We start from the raw sequence: 19,867 nt of genomic DNA, 5'->3' as shown, positions 1-19,867 counted from the left end.
ACTTCAATATAAAGAAGGAAACTATAAGTAAATTAGGTGAACACAGAATAGTATACTTGTCAGATCTATGGAAAAGGGAAAATTTTAAAACCAAGAAAGAGTTAGAAAAAATTACAAAATGTAAAATAAATAATTTTGATTATATTAAATTAAAAAGGTTTAATACAAACAAAAACAATGTAGCCAAAATCAGAAGGGAAATAACAAATTGGGAAACAAATCTTTATAACAAAAAACTCTGACAGGCGTCTAATTACTCAAATATACAAGGAGTTAAATCAATTGTATAAAAAATCAAGCCATTCTCCAATTGGGAAATGGGCAAGGGAAATGAATAGACAATTTTCAAATATAGAAATCAAAACTATCAATGTGCACATGTTATAAAAAGTGGGTAATCTTGGTCAAAGGAGGGATAAAGGTGATGAGGTGATTTGGAAGGGGAATGAAGGAGCTAGCTGAGTGTATGGAAGGGATAAATTGAGGTGGTATATAGGAAGATAGGGGAATGACAGAAGAGCAGCTTAAATAGGCTTATTCGCCAAGGCTAAAGACAGAGGGTATAGAGGGGAAATAGGCTGAGGTTTTCAAGCAGGAAACATACCTCTAAGGTACCAGAGGAATTTGGGCCAGTTAGAAATGTTTATATCAATGCTGAGGGTTTCTCTTGTTAGTTTCTAAAGTCCTTTGAGGGAGGAGACAAAAGGGCTCCTCCCTGCAGTGAAACTGATGGCTGCAGGAAGTCTCAGGTAGATACTTCCTGCCAAGATAGATACCTGCGGTTCCCTCAAGAAATAAAAAAATAATTCCTTCCCTCTTCAGCCCTTGCCTTAATTTTTGATATAATGATTCACCAGAGGCTTTGGGTAGGTAACAAAGGGGATTTATAAATAGCAGGTTAATCAGAGGAAAAGAGGTTTTAGGTTTTCTAACTGCTGCTAGGGAGAAGGCTAGTGTTGGGGGATGGGTCGCAGGAGAGGGTTAGACTGCGAGAGTCTGGCTTTCCCAGTCAAGAAGGTTTGACTGCCTTTAAAGTAAAGTATTTATCAAATCATTAAATTAGGGGTAACTTGTTTAGGATGTCCTATTTGCCTACAGAAACTAAACTCACAATGTCCAATCACCAAACCCACCCTTCCTCCCAGGGCCAAAAGGGAAATTCAGGGGAAATAGCAGGGATATAATAGAGAGATGAGGGAGAGGTCCAGAGAGATCAGATAGGTCCAAATTTCCCCAAGACAAAATAAGCACAGGCAAATGCCGAAGCCAAAAGGCCAAAGCCAAGCTGAAAATCTGAAGCCAACAGGCTAAGCCAAAGCCCCAAAAACAAAAGTCCCCAGGAAAAGCAAAAGCCAGAATGCAAAAGCCCTATCAGTTGGAACATCAGCCCTATTTATAGCCTCAGGCTCCAACTGACTTTCTGAAGATTCTAAAACCTCTAACTGCCAGGCTGTGACAGTTTGAAATTGCAGAAGCAAAAGGCTTCTGCTAGCAATCTTGCATTACACACATTAGAAAGTGTTCTAAATCTCTAAAAATTAGAGAAATGCAAATCAAAACAACTCTGAGGTACCACCTCACACCTAGCAGATTGGCTAATATGATAGCAGGTGAGAGTAATAAATGTTGGAGGAGATGGGGCAAAATTGGGACATTAATGCTTTTCTGGTGGAGTTGTGAACTGATCCAACCATTATGGATGGCAATTGGGAACTATGCCCAAAGAGCTCTAAAAGACTGCCTGCCCTTCAATCCAGCGATAGCATTGCTGGGTTTGCACCCCAAAGAGATCATAGATAAACAGACTTGTACAAAAATATTTGTAGCCATTCTTTTTGTGGTGGCAAAAAACTGAAAAATGAGGGTATGTCCTTCAATTGGGGAATGGCTGAACAAATTGTGGTATATGCTGGTGATGGAATACTATTGTGCTCAAAGGAATAATAAACTGGAGAAATTCCATGTGAACTAGAAAGACCTCCAGGAATTGGTGCAGAGCAAAAGGAGCAGAGCCAGAAGAACATTGTACACAGAGACCAATACTCTGTGGTAAAATAGAATGTAATGGACTTCTGTACTAGCAGCAATGCAATGACCCAGGACAATTCTGAGGGATTTATGGAAAAGAATGATACCCACATTCAGAGGAAAAACTACAGGAGTGGAAACACAGAAAAAAAACTTCTTGAACACATGGGTTGATGTGGACATGATTGGGGATATAGACTCGAAATGACCACACCAAAGCAACTATCAATAATATGTAANAAGGAAGGAAGAAAGAAAGAAAGAAAGAAAGAAAGAAAGAAAGAAAGAAAGAAAGAAAGAAAGAAAGAAAGAAAGAGGCTTTTTTCTATATAAAATTCACAGTATTTTATACATTTTTTTTCTTTAAATCCTTACCTTCTGTCTTAGAATCCATACCAAATATTGGTTCCAAGGTAGAACAGTTAGGACTAGGAAATTTAGGGTTAAGTGACTTGCCCAGGGTCACACAGTTAAGAAGTGTCTAAAACCAGATTTGAACCTAGGATCTTCCATCTCCAGATTGGGCTCTCTATCCACTGAGCCATATAGCTGCCCCTTTACAAAGCATTTTGTTTATGCTTTGCTAATGTCCTCATCGTACATTTCTTTTATTATAATTATGTATTTAGGCTCCTAAACTTACCTGCAGCCCTACTCCTTTGATTTCTTGACTAGATACTATCCTTCCACCCTCATATGTGTTATTCTCTTTATGTTTATTTTGTATATTCTTAGATATGCACGTTATATCTCTAGATATGAAGGAAGAAAATAAGTTACTACCTAGCAGATGCCAAGTACTATGTTAAATCCTTTACAAATATGATTTCATTTGATCCTCACAACAACTCCAAGAGAAAAGTGCTATTATTATCCCTATTTTACCATTAAGGAAATTGAGGCAAATAGATGTTGAGTCTTGCTCTGTGTCACCCAGCTAGTAAGTGTCTGAAGCTATATTTGAATTCAGGTTTTCCTGACTCGAGGCCCAGAATTCTACCCACTGTACCACCTTGCTAGAACATCAGCCCCCTGAGGGGAGAGAATCACTTTTATCTTTGTGCTCCCAGTGCCTAGCAAAGTGCTTGACATAGAGTTTGCATGGTGGCAATATGTACGTCTGATTTTATGACCACATTCTTTTAGTACCTTGAAAAAGGACTCTTGCTTAAGAGTTTGGAGTCCTGAGTTCTTACTTGACTCTGACGTTAATTAGATATTTGGTTATGGCTAGGTCACTTCAACTTCTCCGGGCATTACTTTCCTCATTTGTAAAATAGTGATAATAATCCCTGTTTACCTCATAGGGTTTCTGTGAGTCCCAAAGGAGATCAAGTTAAAAGTACTCAACAAATGTGGGGTATAATTATTGTTAAACTAGGCTTGAGATGTGGCTCTGACCCAAAGCCCAAACCAGATGCAAATTTGGGAACCAATTTGCCAGTGCTAATTGATGCTCCCAGACCAAATGTGGAGGAGATGCTGACATTCAAATTCCTTTTTTTGCTCTGCACAGTCAGCACTGCCTGCTTGCTCCGGGGCTGGTCTATGTGCCTCTTGATGCCTCTGAGTCTAGGCTTTGGAGCACAGACCTTAGACAGAAACCATGATTGGATTCTGACTTCACTGAAGTCATTGGAATCATAACTTGCATAAGAAAAGGTAAATTTGGGGCCCAGGACCTTAACACCAGGGATGAGCAAAGAGCATAGGTCCTTCCTCCTTACAGTGACTGCCTTCCCCATATTGAATCTCAAACTTCTCTGTTTCCTTCCTAAGAACTACAAGGCTCATAGTCATGGAGTTCCTTTTTCCTGGTCTTGTTTTCTTTCCAAACTCCTCTGAAGGCCCAGGTGAGACTTTGGGTGGGATGAAATACCTTTTTTCCCAGCATTACTATAGCCATGGCCAGAGTCTATTCTGCACTGCTGCTTCCCTCACCCTCAAATGAATTTGCCCTATGTGCAGAAATTCCTACTTGGAGCTCTGGAGCTCCAAGATAACCACCATTAAGGAGGCAGTACAGTTGAGCTTGGAGAGCAAGAAAGCAACAGCTTTTGCCAGTGGTTCAGAGGATGCCATCCTCTCCTTCACTCCCAGGCTGTGTATGGCAGGAAGGATCACCCAAGTTTCTCAAGATCCTTAGATTAACCTTTATATTGTAGCTGTTTTATTGGTTTTATTTATTTGTTTGTTTTATTTAAGTTGTTGATATATCAATAAATAAATATTACTTATTTATTTTATTTAAATTGTAAATATTGGAAGGGGAACAAGAGTGTCATCTAAAACCTTATCATGGCAGAACAGTAGGGTTTGAGATATCAGATTACTTGAGTGACACCACCTATACAGTAAATCTGTCTTTGTGTCCCCAGTTTTTTTTAAACCCTTCCTTCTTGGAATCAATATTATTTATTGGTTCCAAAGCAGAAGAACAGTAAAGGAATGAAGTGACTTGCCCAGGGTCACTAGGTAGGAAGTGTCTGAGGCCATATTTGAACCCAGAACCTCCATGTTCTGTTTTAAACATTGCTCTTTCCTTAAGCTACCTGAGGTCTTGGGGAAGGCATACACAAAAGAGCTAGGTGATGATGACTTTGTTCACAAAGGTCAATAAAGGCTGTATTCTTGACAATATCAGAACACCTAATTCCACATTTCCTTGAGTATATCTGTATCAAAAGTCAAGGGATGGGGGCAGCTGGGTAGCTCAGTGGAGTGAGAGCCAGGCCTAGAGACAGGAGGTCCTAGGTTCAAACCCGGCCTCAGCCACTTCCCAGCTGTGTGACCCTAGGCAAGTCACTTGACCCCCATTGCCCACCCTTACCAATCTTCCACCTATGAGACAATACACCAAAGTACAAGGGTTTAAAAAAAAAGTAAAAAAAAAGTCAAGGGACTCTGATAGCAAGGATAAATCTATTCCTCCTTCTTTGGTCTTGACTTTACAAACTCAGAGAGAAATTCATTCAGGAATACTAAGACCCGCTTTGATTTCGAAGTATCAGGAAAACTGTTTTCATTGTTCAAAGGCATAAGAGTCTGAAAGGAATTAAATTAAACCTTGTGCAATCAATGAAAACCATGTCCACTACAAATTAATAAGCAATAGAGAAGCTGACAGCGTGGAGGCTGAACAAAGGACAAATGCAGAGGTGTGGTAGTAACCATTCAGGCAGCATATTCTCATCCACTTCCTAATAATGAAAATAATTAGCAAACCGTTTAGACTCTTTGAGGTTCAATTTAGTATCAAAAAATAGAGATAATATTTGTGCCACCTAGATCATACAGTTTTTATTATTTGTTATTGCAAACTTTAAATCACTGTATAAATATGAATTGTGAACTAGCATACAAATACCAGCAGCAGAGTCAACTGATGTTGGTGATCCGTTTAAGCTGAGACACTTTCCTTGGCATTGCTAGGGTCAAGTACTTGAACCAGGATTGCTGTGCAGATTGAATACATGAGTTTTGAGCAAGGCAACTTCCTCCACCATGGGTGACTTCAGAATTCTGTTCCTTTCCACTCAGATGTGTGAGAATGTTTGTCTCCTTGTGTTTTAGACTAGTGGCCTCAAAAATTTTTTCAGTTGTTTACCTCATTAATAAAAAATATTTTGAGCACAGACCTCCAATATATGTATATTCTTCGTTATACGAACTGATGTGTATAATTAACCTTGTCCAACCTAAGGCAAAAATGCGGGTGGAGGGGAATTCTCACTCACCAGTCACTATCCCAAATTACAGAGCCCACACTTCAAGGGTCATCTGCCATAGCTATAAGGCATATAAATATATATATATATATATACACACATATATATATATATATATATATATTTGGTAGAATATTTGAGTGGGGAGGGATTTACTCAACAATAGCAATAATTTATCATTTAGATCAGTGATTCCCAAAGTGGGCGCCACTGCCCCCTGGTGGGTGCTGCAGTAATCCACAGGAGCAGTGATGCCCACAGGTGCATTTATCTTTCCTATTAATTGCTATTAAAATTTTTAAAAATTTAATTTCCAGGGGCACTAAGTAATATTTTTTCTGGAAAGGGGGCAATAGACCAAAAAAGTTTGGGAACCACTGATTTAGATGATAATTGCCCTGCAAGAGACCAATAGCCTTGATAAAAAGGGCACTGTCAGCTTGCATGATAGTAGTTAAAAGGCAGGTGACAGAATATTAGAAGATAATGGGTAAAGAATTGGTGTGGTTGTGTTTGAGACAAGCTCTACAACAGTCTATTTCATAAGGATTTGATCTATTTTCCAACCCTCCAGTTGGTTGACAACCTATTTCTTAGGGTCATGGCACAGCCAGCTTGGGGTCATGCCATGGTTCCCTAGTAGATCCAACTCCAATTGGAAAATAATTACCCTATTCCAGTGGTGTCAGACTCAAATAGGAATGGGGACCATTAATCTGTATATGAGTCCCTGTAGGCTATATACTGACTCAGCTTTGAAATATAGCATTATCCATGTTTCATTGTATTTTTATTTATTTTTTTTAATATCTCCAATTACATTTTAAGCTGGCTCTGCTATATTCCAGAGGATCATGACCCATATGGTGGATCTCTATGCTTTATACTACCAGGTTTGGCTCGAACAAGGCTTATCTTTTCTGCAAGTTCAATTCTAGACACATTTACAAAATTCCTATGATGTACAAAGCCCAGTGCCAGGTGCTAGGAAAATGGAGATGAAAAATGACACCATTCCTGCCCTCAAGGTGCAATCTAGTAGAGATGTATGACAGATAACTCTAATGCAAATGTGATACAAATGCATTATGAATAACTATAATAAAAATGTGATACGGCTGTAGAAGAAAGCCATAGAGAGTAGTAGGAGAAATTAAATGAGAAAGATATCACTTAGAGTGAAGGGTACCAGGGAAGACTATAAAGGAAAAAGGTACCTTGAGAAGGGCCTTGAAGGTCGTAAATGCATTAGAGGACAGTGTGTGCAAGGATAAAGAAATGTAAACAGGTAACAGTGTATGTCTGTGAGAGTTGGACTATCAAGATAGTTAAGTACCTCAGAACTGATGCTTTCAAATTGTGGTTCTAGAAAAGACTTTTAAGAGTCCCTTGGACAACAAGGAGATTAAATCAGTCAATACTTAAAGAAATTAATTCAGACTATTCACTGGAAGGCCAAATACTGAAGCTGAAACTTAAATACTTTGGTCACATAATGAAAAGACAGAGCTCATTGGAAAATCACCTGATATTGAGAAAAATTAAAGGCAAAGGGGGCAGCTAGGTAGGTAACACAGTGGGTTGAGTCAGGCCTAGAGATGGGAGGTCCTGGGTTCAAATCTGGCCTCAGACACTGCCTAGCTGTGTGACCCTGGGCAAGTCACTTGACCCCCATTGCCCAGCCCTTACCACTCTTCTGCCTTGGAACCAATACACAGTATTGATTCTAAGGTAGAGGGTAAGAGTTTTTTAAAAAATTAAAGGCAAAAAGAGAAGGTGACAGCAAAAGATGAGATGGATAGACAGTGGCATGGAAATAATGAGCATGAACTTAGCCAGACTTTGAGAAATAGTGGAGGACAGAAGGACCTGGAATGCTATGCCTAAGTCTATGAGGTTACAAAGAACTGGACTGAACAACAGTGACAACACAATGACAAGTAATTTGGTTTGACTAGAATAAGGTACATGGAGGTATCTGTAAGATTTAGGATACAAAGGGAGGACAGTGCCCTATTGTGAAAGACTTAGGTATCAGTCTTAGAAATGTGTGTTTTATTCTGGGAAGTCCTTGAATGTTTTTGTTTTATTTTTTGTTTTAGTGAGATAGTTCTCACTATGGAAAGTTATGCTCATTAGAAAAGAGTATTATAGGGGGCAGCCAGGTGGCTCAGTAGATTGAAAGCCAAGCCTAAAGGCAGGAAGTCCTGGGTTCAGTTCTAGTCTCAGATACTTCTTAGCTGTGTGACCCTGGGCAAATCACTTAACCCTCATTGCCTACCCTCTCTGCTCTTCTCTCTTGGAACCAATATACAGTATTGAGTCGTAAGGGTTTAAAAAAAAAAAAGAAAAGAACAATATAGCAGAGATCTGTGGGCAAGGAACTGACTGGTCTACATTTGTCTGCAGGCACAGGGAAATGCCCCTCTGGATCCTAAGGCTGAAAGCAATCTAAAGGAAGAAATGATCCACTCTGAGCTGGATCCTCTGCCTGTCCTGGCAGGACTCAGCCAACCTGATCATACAGGAAAGGGGGAGCAGGAGGGGAATCAGCGATGGAACTCAGCTCGCTGAGCACATGCCACCTAATGAGTGACTGAGGCTCCCTCCTGTCACCATCCTTTAGAATCTACACCAAAGAAGAGAGCAGTTCCTTCACCTCAAGTCATCCAGGGCATCCAGTCTTTGAAACTAGGAGTGCCTGACTCAACTGAAGACAACAGCAGATGCAGTTATAAAATAGTTCCCTCAAAAAGCCCACTATCAAAATTGGACTGCATCTTGTTGCTAATTCAACAAATGTTTTTTTAAAGCATTCCCTGGGGGTAGAGAGAGCACTGTGACAGGCTCTGGAGGATATACATAGGTTAGATGAGAACCAATTTCTGCCCTCCTGGAACTAACAGTCTAACAAGGCAATGTGGATGATGATGATGATGATGATGATGATGATGATGATGATGATTAAAGTATTAATGAGCACTTGAAGGTTGGCAAAGCACTTAACACATAGGATCTCATTCGGTTTTCATAGCTACCCTGAGAGGCAGATACTACAATTCCCATTTTCCAGATAATGAACCTGAGACTGAGTTTCAGAGATTTGCTCAGGGTCACACAGTTAAGTGTCTGAGTCAGGATTCAAAGTTAAGGCTTTCAAATTTCAAAGCCAGTGCTCTCTCCACCCTGCTGCCTAAGTAGACTAAAGTGATGTCTGCAAGGGAAAAGGGTCATTTCTGACCAAAGGGTGGGAAGGGTGACAAGAATCAAGAAAGGCTTCTTAGAGAAGCTGATGTTTAAACTAAGCTTTAAAAATGTTTTACTAAGAGGCAACTAGATAGCACAGTGGGTAGAGTGCCAGATCTAGAGTCGAGAGGACTTGGGTTCAAATCTGACCTAAGATATTTCCTTAACTGTGTGACTTTGGGCAAGCCACTTAACCCCAGTTCCCTAGCCCTTGCCACTCTTCTGTCCTAGAATTGATACTGAGACAGAAGATAAGGGTTTTAAAAAATTTGCTAGAATATCAACACATAGAGCTACGAAGAAGAAAACTCCAGGTCATAGACTGGGAAAGCCAAGGATGTATATAGATGACTAGGCAGTAATGCCTGTTGGCCATGGCAGAATCTAGCAATGATGTGAAGGGATAGATTATTAGATTAGGAAGCTATTGTGAAAGTCCAGACTGCTAGTAGCAGGTACTTGTGCTAGGGCGGGCCAGTGAGAAGAGAAAGAAGGGAGAAAATAGGAAAGATTACCCAGGCAAGAAAGGTAACTTAGGCCAGATCTAGAGCCAGAGGACCTGGGATCAGAACTGAATGCTGCAACTTGCTATGAAAGAATCATTTATCCTCCCTGGGCCTCAGCTTCCTCATATGTAAAATGGGTGAGTTAGGATAGATCATCCCCAAGGTCCTATCGCACTTTAAATCCTATGATTCTTAGGCATTCTGAAGAAGAAAATGAACCTGGAATGAGTCCCCTAGAGCACTGCAGACTAAAATATGGCCCGTTCAAGGATGGCAAAGTTCATAGAATCAGAATCATCTAGTGAGGGAAGAAGGACCCTTAGATATCATCAAGTCCGATCTTCTCATTTACAGATAAGGCAACTGAGGCTCAGAGGACTTGCCCAGTTTGAATTCAGGTCCTCTGACTCCAAACTTAATAGCTAATATTTATATAGCACTTACTATATTCCAGATACTGTGCTAAGCACTTTACAATCATTATATCATTTGATCCTCCGGGCAACCCTGAGAGGTAAGGGTGCTTATTATTCTTGTTTAAAGATGAAGCAGAAATGACTTGTCTGGGATTGCACAGATAATAAATGCCTGAGGCTGGATCTGAACTCAGGTCTTCCTAACCCTGGCCCTGGACTCTATCTACTGTGCCACCCAGTTGCCTCTGGAACTCTCTCCATGGCATTCTCTTGGTTAGCGGTTGATTTCACAATTTTGCCCCATGGACCTTAGGGACAAATTTCAAGGAAACAAGGAAGACCTGCTTGTATTTTAAAAAGAAAAAACCCAAGCTCTTTTCCAAAAAGGTAACCTATTTCTTCCACTGACTTGCCTTGATTTTTCCTCTTTCCATCTCACCTGATCCCCTAGGTCTACACAACACTCTGCTTCCCTTTCTCAGATAGAAAGTTTCCACCTTCGTCCGTAGCGTTCTGGTCCACTGGAGTGCAGTCGAGAGACGCCTCCCAAATCAACTTGGGGAGTTTATTTTGATGAAATACAATAATTATCATGCTTAGCAGCTGTTGCTATTTAAAATAAGAAAAACCTGGGCTTGCATCGAAAATGTTTGGTAAACCATGTGCCCCACCAATCTGGTCCAACGAAACCAGCCATTATGAAATCCGAATAATAGCTGGAACTCATTACAGGAAGTTAAATTGCAAATCATATTTTGTTTCCAATGAGCTAGATGAATGCATAATTTGCTGCAAAAGAAATACTTTTTGTCAGGATCCGGTTGCCAAGAGTTGAAGTTATGGGGTTGCAGCTGTTCCCACTGTCTGATTGTCCATTTCAAACTACAGGGAGTTTTTGTATTCAAAGGAGTGTTTGGAGCACAAACAGAATGGGAATCATACATAGAATGTTTGAGCTGGAAGAAACCTTAAAGATCATTTAGTGCTGACTTCATCCTTTTACAGATGAAGAAACTGAGACTTAGAGAGGAAAAGCAATTTGTCCATTGTGACAAAGTCAGGATTCAAACCCAGAACTTTTGACTCCAAATCCACTATTCTTTCTACTATATTGAAAGCTGGAATTTTTCATCCAGCTTTCTCTCCTCCCCCACTTCATCACCAACACATATGCCCTTCCCACTGTGATCTCCCATGCTGCCCCAATCTCCCTGCCTCCTGGTTCCAAAGGTGTTGGAGTTATAAAATGAATTACTGAAAAGCAACTAAAATCCCAGGATGCTGTGTGACTGCAGATGACTGCCTTCATCTCTCCGAGTCTCAATCCCTCAAGACTTCCCTCTTGACTAGACTGTTAGGGATTCAGGGAATGAGTAGAGAGAGTTCATTTCACAGCCACACCAGCACCTTCTGGGTTGGAATTTGTTTGCTCCAAGTTCTAACCTAAAAATATTCTTCTCTGATATCAAGGACAAAATTTATAAACATGAAAGTGGTTATTATCGTTTAATCACAGGCTTCGTGGTAACGACTCCCAGCATTCTATCCATGATATTAACAAGAACAACGTAAATATGTCATTTGCTTGGTATTTTTAGTCTCCCCCACCACTCCATCCAGCAAATGAAAACTCCCCCTTCTCAGGATTCTTGTAGTTTCCAGGTCTCCCCCTCACCCCCATCCCCAGTTGTCCCAGAAGCAACAACCAATAAGGTTTTTAGAAATAGGGAATGTGGATGGGGAACTGCCTTTACATCCTAGGCAGCAAGTAGATGATATAGAAAGAGAAGCTGGATCACAAGGGAGAACTACCCCCAGCCCCCACAATAGGGGTGAAGTTGGTCTGGATGATTCCTGGCCATTCATTGTTATGTTCCCCAACCACTGAATCTCATGCCTATAGCCAAGAACCATTTATTAGCAAGGATATCAACTGATGGAGCATGTCCAGGATATATGAGAATCCTTCAAAGAATCATTTAGCCTAGAGAAGAGAAGACCTGGGAGAACAGTCACTATCTTCAAATATCTGAAGGACTTGGATTGTCTTGGATTTTTTCTGCTTGGTCCTAAGGAGAGGCAGGAGGCGGGAAAGGGGGAAGTTTCAAATTTAACATAAGGAAGAACTTCCTAACAAATTAGGACTGTCCAAAAGTGGAAATGGGCTGTCTCAAGACATAATGGTGTCCCTACCAACTAGAGATGTTTAATCACAGGATAGATGACATCTTGTCAGGGTGTTGAAAAGAGAATAACTTCCCCCCATCTGCACCTATTAACGTCTAATACATCCTGCAAACTTAAATGGAGCTTTTACTTTATCCCCCTCTATCTCCCACCCTTGCCCCTTGTAAATTAGAGATGAGCTTTCCTTCCAAAGCTATTGCTTGGCACATTATTTATTTCTCTCCTATACATTTGGCTCTATTTTGCATTATGGTTGTTTCTGTATGATATTTAAGGTATCCCACCTCACACACAGATTCACCCCCCAGAAAAACTAGCCCCAAACCAAGGTATAATAATGTGGATCTCTATCCATTCACAACTATAGTTTATGAGCCCCCACCAATGTGTTTACTTTTACTAGTCAGAAGATATAATTAGTTTAAACCAAAGGCATTTAATGAAATAGCATAGTAAGGAAAACAGAATAAGAGCATTTCTCACCTCTCCCCTTAAAAAAAAAACTGGAGCCAATTATCCCATAGAATCCTATAGTATCCATAGGAAAAGTTGATATGCCTATCAATCTTGTATGGAGACATAAACCTAAGCCAGGCCACAGAGTTATAGAGTTCTAGTATTCAAGACCCGTCCTCAACCTTTGAGCAATCTGACACTAAGAATCAGAAATTAGCTAGGTGAGTTCAAATCACATACAATTAATTATCCTCAAACAAACAAACAAAAAAAAACCCAAACCCCAAATATTATTTCCCTACTGAAATGTGACCTAAATTAAAGTCTTCAAAAAATAGCTCAGTTTGTTCCTGAAGTGTTGCTTTTTATTTAAATTTTAAAATCCTCTTGTAAATAATTGAAATATTGGCCAATGCAGAAATAGCTGAGGGGTGGTTTGGGCCATGAGCATAAATATGTCCTTTGGGCATATCCAAAGTTTGGCCTTACTTAACTTGTGGACATGTCCAGGGGGTAACCTCACTCATCTAGTAATTAACCCACTTTCTCATTTATACAATGTTTTAATCTGATCAGAGCATTCTCAGATCCTGATCTCATCTGATTCACCTTATACTCCTGGGAGACAGAGAGGGCAAGGATTACAGTTTAGGAATCTATGACCCAGGGAGGATCCAGGGATTTTCCCAGAGACTTACTGGGCATTAGTGGCAGAGCCAGACCTATGACTTAAGCCTCCTAACTCCCACTCTAGTATTTTTCCTATTATAGTGAATTCTCAGGAAATAGAATGTGGACTAAGGAGGTATGTGTTTCCCAATTATATTTCTGTTTACTCTCTATTAAAGGTGGAAGCTCAGATAATTGTGCCTCAGGCAGAAGTCTGTAAGCTACAGCTGTAGGGAGAGTAGGCTTGTAGGTGGCAGGAATGCTAAATAAAGACTAGAAATTTTGTTGCTTGCAGGTATGACATAATAAACACAGGAATGTAGAACAAAAGTAGAGGCTGACAGTCCTTGCTAGCTTCACCTAGCCCTTTGTTCTTGCCCCCAGGTTCGTTTGCATGCCAACCAGGAGCATTATGGGGGTTGATGAGAGCTTCTACACTCCCTTCACACATAGCTCCTATGGATATTCATTGGGCTTAGGGGTGGCAGAGCAACAATCAGAGATTTAATGGTAATTTAAGAAGAATTTTCTAACCCCAAGTCAAATAGTTGTCATGGGCCAGGTACCCCCAGTCAGGACCAGGAAAATATTAGCCCACATCATTCTCCTTTTGTTGTGTATGTTGCTGGTAATGATGTCTCATAATCCTCAGATATCCCAGGGGGTGTTTTTAAATCTCAGCTTAGTCTTACTAGTTACTACGCCTCCAGCAGATGGTGGTAAAGAAAGCCAGATGACCCTATAGAGCCTGAAGACTAGCAAATGGTAGTAGAGAACAACTCCAGTAGAAATATTTCTCTTTATTCTAAAAAAGTACTAAAAGCGCAGTAGAGAACAAAGATAGTACATCCCACCAAGCAGACAAAACAGAGAACATCGTTGTAATGTGCTTTATAGTTGGACAGAGAGTAGCACAATGACCCCACCACCACCAAAGGAAAAAAGCATCTTTGGTACATTGGACATGCAAATTTTCCCAGTCATAAAGATAACCTGGTTAGGTTGCTACAGATGGTATAGCATCCTATAGAGAAGGACTCCCAGAGTGTTTAAGATGGTGGGGTTGAAAGGGTAGGAGGTGGGGAAGGGGACTTTTTCCACCTCTTATAATTTTAATTAATTAATTTCCCTTTGTTTTGAATTTTAAAAAATCAAACATTTCAGAGGCAGGATATGAGCTGTGGCTTTGAATGGATGCTGACCCATGCCTAAAATGTGCTCTGAACCTAATCTTGAGAGTATTGAGGAAGACTAAATGTGAGGAGGAATGCTGGGTAGACAACCACAGCAGGTCGGCTAACAGAAGAGTGCATCCAGGCATGTCCTGATAAATGTTTAACAAGCTCCCAAAGAAATGCATGCAAGACACACTTAAGTTTTTAATGTACTATTAATATTTTATCCATCATCTTCTTAAGATCTAGACAATTAACAAAGCAACAAATCACTATAAATCAAATCCTGATATGTAGCATTTGCTGATTTTTTTTTTTACTCTTTACCTTCCACCTTAGAATCAATACTATGTATTGGTTTTTAAGCAGATGAGGCAGTGGGGGTTAAGTGATTTACCCAGGGTGGCACAAGTAGGAAATGTCTGAGGCCAGCTTAGAATCCAGAATCTCCCATCTTTAAGGCCTGGCTCTCAATCTACTGAGCTACCCACCTACCTCCCAATTTGTTGACTTCTAAGGGATAAATGCTCATATTAAAAAAAATCTTAATTAGGTCTCCTTAACTGGTTCAAGCAGGCTCCAGAATATCCCTGACTATAGCTCTGAAAAATAGAACTCCCAAAGAACACATCCCTACAGTGTGATGCTGCTTACCCAGAAACACAATACTAACATCTCAGTCTTAAATAAATAACCATAGCCTCTGGTCTAGGGTAGCATTTCTTTAGGTGATGTGATTCAATTAAAAGTTTTCTAAATTCCAAGAGGATCCCCATACCAGCAGCTTAGGAGCCTCAGTGAGCTGAGATAGCCTGGTTCACAGAAGGGATTGCCAGCAACGAACAGGAGCCATATGCTGGTTCTTATAGTCCCTACCTACCGGGATGTGGGTGGAATTGCTCCACTCTAACACTCCCAATAAGCTGAAGCTACATTGTCAGCAGCCCTGTTTGGAAACACTTGACACCATCCATGTTCCCATGACAACCAGGTACCTGGATGAACTTAGAGAATGGGTATAATTCTGTTGAGCTAAGCAGGAAGGCTGAAGGCTGATGGCACCCAACCCCCTGCGACCCATCTAGAAGGAAAAGCAGGGCATCTCCAGTGTAAGTCTTCATCTAGCCAGGAAGATCCCTGACAAGTACAACAGAGGTAGAGGGAAGACTTGAAGGTCTCAAGAAGGGAGAAAAATCAGAGTCTTTCCAAGATCAAACCAGAGTCTTTTGCCAGGATTTGACCTATTCAGCAGAGAAGGGAGAAACATGGGCAGGAACTGGTGGGAAAATCAAGCCAGAATCATCAAGCAGCTTACTAGTCCAGGGTCAAGAATCTGCCAGAGACACAAGCCAATAAAAGGGAAGGGTACAGAATGACAGCACCATAGAGGACACCTGTTTGCCCACAGATCTCTTCAAGCCAACTGCTTTTCTAAGCTCCTTCAACCACACAGAGGACTATGGAGCCTCAGGTGGTGCCTCGTCCGACTATAAAAAAAATGGGATTTGGTCCAGATGACCACAGGGGTTGAGAGGAGGACCGGCAGGTATCAGCCACTAAACTGGGAAGGTTTGAGGGGAAGAATGTAGCAGAAATGGAAACTATAATCATTCGTTTCTCATCCCATTATCCTGGCAAATGAAAACAATATAAAAGCAAAAAAAAAAAATCCATTACAGCCATAAAAAAATGACAACAAGAAATAAACAAGCATTTAGATAGTACCTACTATATGCCAGGCTCTATGCTAAGCACTTTATAAATATGACCTCATTTGATTCCCACACCCACCTGGGAGATAGATGCTGTTATAGTCCCCATTTTACAAGCAGAAGTTAAGTGACTTGCCCAGGGTCATATCTAGTAAGGGTCTGAAACTGGATTCGAACTAAGATCTTCCTGACTCCAGGCCCAGCATTCTATCCACTGCATCACCTTAAATGGAAAGAACAATAAAATCATCCTAACTAAATGCTGCAAAACTGAATAATGACTAAGCTTAGTCTCAAAGAAGAAATATAAAAAGGTACCTTCCTCTCCTTCTTTGCGGATATGGCAGACCATGGGTGTGTAATTGTATGTAATGTCATTTTTTTCAATGTGTTTTTTAGTTTGGCTGAATTTTTCTCACTCCTTTTCAGTCTTTGTTATAAGGGACTGTTTTTTGGGTTAGAGCAGGAGAGAGATACTCTGGGAAATATGGGTGATACCAAAACAAAGGACATCACTAAAAACCACAGCAAAAAAAAAAAATATGTTCTGCACATAGAAAAAAAAGATTAGAAGGATACATATCAGATAATATTTTTTAAATTGTGGAGCACTTAAAGTTTGATCAGACATCGAAGACACCAAGGTCATGCACTGCACCCCGGCCATCACCAAGCGTCCTGACTTTTGTCTTGCCACTGGACTTTGATGACTGTGGAAGAGAGAGTGAGGCTGATGACTATGAGCAGCTCCTCCTCACTTAAATCCAATTCACGAGCAAATCAAAATACCCCCTGTCACTGGTTCTCTTCAAAAAATAAAAGATGAGCAAAAACAATGTTAAATAATGGGATTTTATTGCTATAATTATGGTGTTAGTTTACATATGCTTCTTTTTGAAAATGAACTAAATATTCTGGAGTTTATGGTTTCATATATGTTTTTATTTTGTTTATTTGAATGTTTGTATCTGTTGATGATTATTAACTATATATATTTAAACTATTTTTAAAAGAAAATATGTTAGAAGCATTGACAGTCAAGTTTACAAAGATACAGAACAGCTCCTTCCTTTAACACTTTATGGATCTATGTTGGGGGCATGGCCAAGTTCCCTCTTTAAGTTCTCCCTTCCTCCCCCCAATGGATGAAGGAGCAGGGAAAGAAGGGGTCAATCACCTCAGCTTCTCCCTATCCCCCAAAGTAAAATAATGTGTAATATAGCTAAGGTCTGGAAACCCATTCTGTTCCCTTTTCCTTCTTAGGGACTCTGTCCGTGGAGCAAGGGGTAGATAGAAAAAAAGAATACAAATTAATGTCCACACCGGAAAAAACTTTAGACCAATGAATGTTAGAATTGGAAAAGACAAGATCTTCCAGGGCCTCCAGGCCTCTTCCCTATCCCCTCCCTGTTGCTAGAACATCAAGTCTGGGTCTGCTACAAACGCATTTTATGTAATCTCAATGGAGCCCTCATTGTTACATGGTTCTCCTTTTATTCTTTCCCATTTGTTTCTTTATCACAGCATTCCCTTAACGGCTTTATAAAACCTTATCTCTCCTCAGGTTCCTTATGCTATCCCTTTGCTACCGTTGTTCTCCTTGCTAAGGATATCAAGGCCTCTTCTCATGACTTTATAAAGAAGCTCAAAAAGCAGCTTCATATCTAGGTGCCTCTTTCTGAAGGTTTAAGGTGTCCTTGACCTCTGATTCATAAGAGGGCTCACATGGGTCCAGGGTTACATTGCTGTTATTGTTCAGTCCTGTCCAACTCTTCATGACCCCATTTAGGGTTTTTTTTGACAAAGACACTACAATGGTTTGCCATTTCCTTCTTCATCTCATTTTACAGATGAGGAAACTGAGGCCAATAGGGTTAAGCAACTTGTCTACAGTCACACAGCTAGTGTCTGAGGCCAGATTTGAACTCAGGAAGATGAGCCTTCCTGACTCCAGGCCCTGCACTTTATCCACCGAATCACATTCTCTTACAATTTCCCAGTGAGTTTCTGTCTCCAATATTGGGTGAGGTCATTCATCTCCAGGTTAATAATGTCCTTTCTTTCCCCAAGCTTGTGTGATATATGTCCCATCTACATCAAGACCTCCCAAAGAGCGTTGTGGTTTAGCACAGCCCCTGAATTCCCTCTAATTGTCCTTTTAGGACCCAAAAGTTTCTCTAATGCCAATCAGGTAAAATTACTCAAATTACCTAAAGTTCTTTAAGATATGAAATTTTTCTATTGCCCACTATATATTTTCTTTTCTTTTTATTATCATGCAAAACACGCTTCCATACTGGTCACTTGCAAGAGCACACTCATATAAAACCAAAACCCAAAAATAAAACCATAAATAAACTGGTGTGAAAGATAGCATGTTTTGATCTGCATCCATCCAAATGCAACAGTTCTTTCTCTGGAGTTGGATAGCATTCCTCCATCCTAAATCTTTTGGGATTGTCCCAGATCATTGCATTGCTGAAAGTAGCCACGTGTTCACAGTGGATCATCATATAATATTGCTGTTACTGTGTACAATGTTCTTCTAGTTCTGCTTATTTAGCTCTGCATCAGTTCACGCAGATCTTTCCAGCTTTTTCTGAAGTCATCCTGTTTATCATTTCTTATAGCTCAATAGTATTCCATCACCAACATGTACCACAATTTGTTCAGCCATTCCCCAACTAATAAGCTTTCCCTCAGTTTCCAATTCTTTGCCACCACAGAAAGAGCTGCTATAAATATTTTTGTACAAATAGGTCCTTTCCCATTTTTTTAATCTCAGGGATACAGACCCAGCACCCACTATATATATTCTAAGGTTACTTCTACCTCTGACAGCAATTCAACATTTACTAAGTTCATACTATGGTCAGGACACCGTATCAGGTATTGGATGCATAAACATACAATTCTTTTGTTTAGCAAATAAGAATATTCTACAGAAAATTTGGACAAAGGACAAATGAATGCCTTTTACTGGGAGCAAAAGGGAACTGAAGGCAGAGCTATGGAGATAATGGACAGGCATAAAACTGGAAAAGACTGATGCTTATCTACCATAGGACTTTAGGATGGCAAAAAAACCACAACAGGAAACAGAGATGGGGAGTAATGACCCCATCATCTGCTGGGAAGTAGGGAGACCTACAAACAGATCAATGCATGGCATTTCCCAAGACTGCCAGGACAATTACAGAACAGAACACCAGCAAAGAAGAGCCATGAGACCCAGGTAACAGACACATAGCATGGCGTCATGTTAGAGGTGACATCTCCTGGAAGCCTGCCCAGGGCAATGACAGTAAGTGCCTGGGACTATACAGGACTCTGAGTAGGATGTTTGTCAGTGAATGTTATATCTCAGGAGCTCTGAAGGAGGCCTGTCTTTTTTTTCCTAATCTGGAAATAAATCTGCTCATTCTTTGAGCATTGTGGACTGTGTGCTTTTAAGGGGTGCTAACACACTATAGAGTGTCACTGAAACTCTTAGACTATGTACTTGAGAACACGTCAGGGAAACCAGTGTCATATGAGACCATCTTTCACCAGGGTTGTACATAGAATATTAAAAAAGAGCTGGAAGGGACCTTAAAGCATGGACCTAAAAGGGATCTGCTTCATGATCCCCTCACAATCTAGATGTGAAAACAGAACCACAGGGAAGGGGAATGACACAGTCCCCTGGCCTTTAGTTCACCGCATTAGATCCACCCTCTAAACTCCATCCCCCACACCTAACCA

The sequence above is a fragment of the Gracilinanus agilis genome, chromosome 1 (genome assembly GCF_016433145.1).
Source record: "Gracilinanus agilis isolate LMUSP501 chromosome 1, AgileGrace, whole genome shotgun sequence".
Classification (NCBI taxonomy): domain Eukaryota; kingdom Metazoa; phylum Chordata; class Mammalia; order Didelphimorphia; family Didelphidae; genus Gracilinanus; species Gracilinanus agilis.
This window is presented reverse-complemented; position numbering follows the sequence as displayed.